The following is a 2,609-nucleotide window of genomic DNA, read 5'->3' on the forward strand; positions in this document are numbered from 1 at the left end:
TTGTTCATAGGAACACAAACACAGCGTTAACCGATAATTGCAATGTAGAATAACAGGAATGGTATCAATGCCATCATGTACCTAAACCACCAAACTATTATACCGGCTCACCCCTATACGAAATAACTGAGGAACAGTAACTTTAAATCCCTGATCAAAGCAACTAACAAACCTAGCTGGTAAGTAAGAGATCTAATTGTATACAGTTTTGTTTCCCACAGATCTCAAAGAGCGCCACGCTATCCCTGAATCTGAAGCACAGGAAGGGCCAAAGATAGAAGCAGGAGTGGTGTGCAAGTCTAATGCAGGTTACAGAGCTGGCATGTGTTAAAGATGAAGAGGTCCCTCAACAGGAATGTGTTCCTATTAAAGAGGAATTCATAGAGCAGGAATGTGTCCCCATCGCAGAGGAACTTCCTCATGAAAATCATGTCTGTACACTTGAGGAGAACAACAAGCTGGGATCCAACCTGTGTGATGACTCTCCATCTGAATGTGAACTGGGATTTAGAGGTAATCCTACAAAACAAGCAGCATTGAGCTGCCTATTCATCCTGCAGAAACTGGTACTGAACACCAGCAGTGTGCTTGAGATTCATATTTTAAACAAGGGGAGCTGCCCAACCACTATGTCAACAAGGACATCACTGTGCTTGCTTCTGAGGCACCTGCTAGATGTGCAGCCACTGCCACGCCTCTTTAGAATGCTGTGAGATCAGCGGTGTCCAATCACGCTCCTGGAGGCCATTCCACTCCACATTGAACAGGTTCAGTTATATAAAGTGATACTCCTGTGTCTGGATGGACACCCCTGTGTTAGATCTTTGCCTTTCCTCATTCCTGGTAGGCTGTTTGCAGTTCTGCTCCCACAGCTTTACAGAGCTGCAGGGATCACATGTCCCATCACTGGGTGATGCCAAATCCAGTCGGGTTGCTCAGCGTCACCAGAAGAAACATTTCAGTAGAGAATTTCTGTGGAGAATGTATGCAGCAGGATCACCAACATGAGTCTTATTTTATTTCTTACACTTTATGCAAATACAATATAATTTTTAAACGCTCATCTCACTGCAACTATCCCGAGGACTGTAATGTTTGCTCGCAATGCCACATTTCACTTTTGTGTGTCTCACAGTAAGCATTGCTGTGTTATTATTGTCACAGTACAGTAAGAATGTGTGTGGAGGTGTTCTGTACAGCAGACCAGCTCAACAGATAATTTCTATATTAATTATTAATTATCAAAAAACAAATTAAATATTAGATACATTGCAGTACTATCAAAATGCAGGTACTAAATAGGATTTTTCATGATGCTCTGTTGGCTCGATTTAAAATATTCCATTTTAAACATTAAAAAAAAGCATGTTTTTTCATTTTCCACTTGGCTGACATGTTGACATCATTTTTGCTGTGACTGAAACTTGCGGGACACTAACTGGTGAATGAATCCACCTCATCTCAAGCAACCAATCACTGAACTGCTCATTCACTTGTGTTCAGAACAGTGCATGTGGAAGAATGCTGTACAATAACCTTTGTCTCTCTTCTCTTTCTTTCTTTAGCTTCTAAAGTAGATGAAGGAGAACACGACTCCACTCTATCACCCCAGTGCAAAAACGCTTCTAGAGGCAAACCACAGTGCAAGAAACACAGAGAAACAACACCCCAAGAAGAAAATGTGAAGACATTGAGAACTCACTCAGTTACAATTCCTTCTTTACAAGACAGACACCCACTTACTGTGGAGCGTACAGAGACGGCACATTCTGTATGTTTTAACAATTCTGAAACCCAGGGCAACTTGAAGACCTTGCCTCATACTATTAAAGGTGGGAAGAGTTCCTGTCAATTAGATGTTCCTAAAACTCACAACGGAAATCCCACAGGAGGGACTCCGTGTTCCTGGGCTGATTGTGGGAAGAGTTTCAATCATATATCACTGCTTAAAAGGCACCAGCGCATTCACACAGGAGAGAAACGTTATCACTGTGCTGTTTGTGGGAAGAGATTCAGTCAGTTAGGAAACCGCACAAGACACCATAACATTCACACATATGTGTAATCCTATCCCTGCACTTAGTGTGAAGAAGTTAAGTCAGTTGCAGGCTCTTACAGGACTTGAGAACATTCTCAGAAATGCAGACACTTGGGGACACCTAAACAACAGGAGTGCATTCGACTAAATACAGAAATATTAACTGAAAACAAAAGAATAAACTTGCTTGATAAATAGGGTCACCCCTAATCACAATCTGTTCAGATCAAAAACTCACCAAAATCTGTGTTCATCATGTTGTTGAGCATTCTGATTGTGTTACATCACATTAGTAATATATTAAATAGATTGTTATTATGAGTGCAAGTTTCTCTTTTTTTCCTCCTGCATTGCTCAGCCTCTTGCATTGTGTTGTGTGGAATCTTCCCTGATACCATGGTGAATCTGTGGTACCTCAAGACGCAGCACAGTATACCACAGTTATCATGCGGGCAGCTTGAAGTGGAAAATCAATACTGTTTCCAGCAGGGTGCTCCAGAGACCTTTTAGCACTTTAATGGGCTGCATACCATTGCTTCTTAACAAGGTGATTTCTGCTCCTGATGTGTTG

General features: G+C 41.6%; 1 long non-coding RNA gene across 1 annotated transcript; it reads left to right on the forward strand.

The window, feature by feature from the left end:
* Positions 1-233: 233 nt before the first annotated feature.
* Positions 234-2,359, forward strand: LOC131728762 (uncharacterized). The gene is made up of 2 exons (XR_009322818.1): positions 234-513; positions 1,566-2,359. It is a non-coding gene; the product is annotated as an uncharacterized LOC131728762 (long non-coding RNA).
* Positions 2,360-2,609: the final 250 nt, after the last annotated feature.

Source organism: Acipenser ruthenus, unplaced genomic scaffold, assembly GCF_902713425.1.
Source record: "Acipenser ruthenus unplaced genomic scaffold, fAciRut3.2 maternal haplotype, whole genome shotgun sequence".
NCBI classification, from domain to species: Eukaryota; Metazoa; Chordata; class Actinopteri; order Acipenseriformes; family Acipenseridae; genus Acipenser; species Acipenser ruthenus.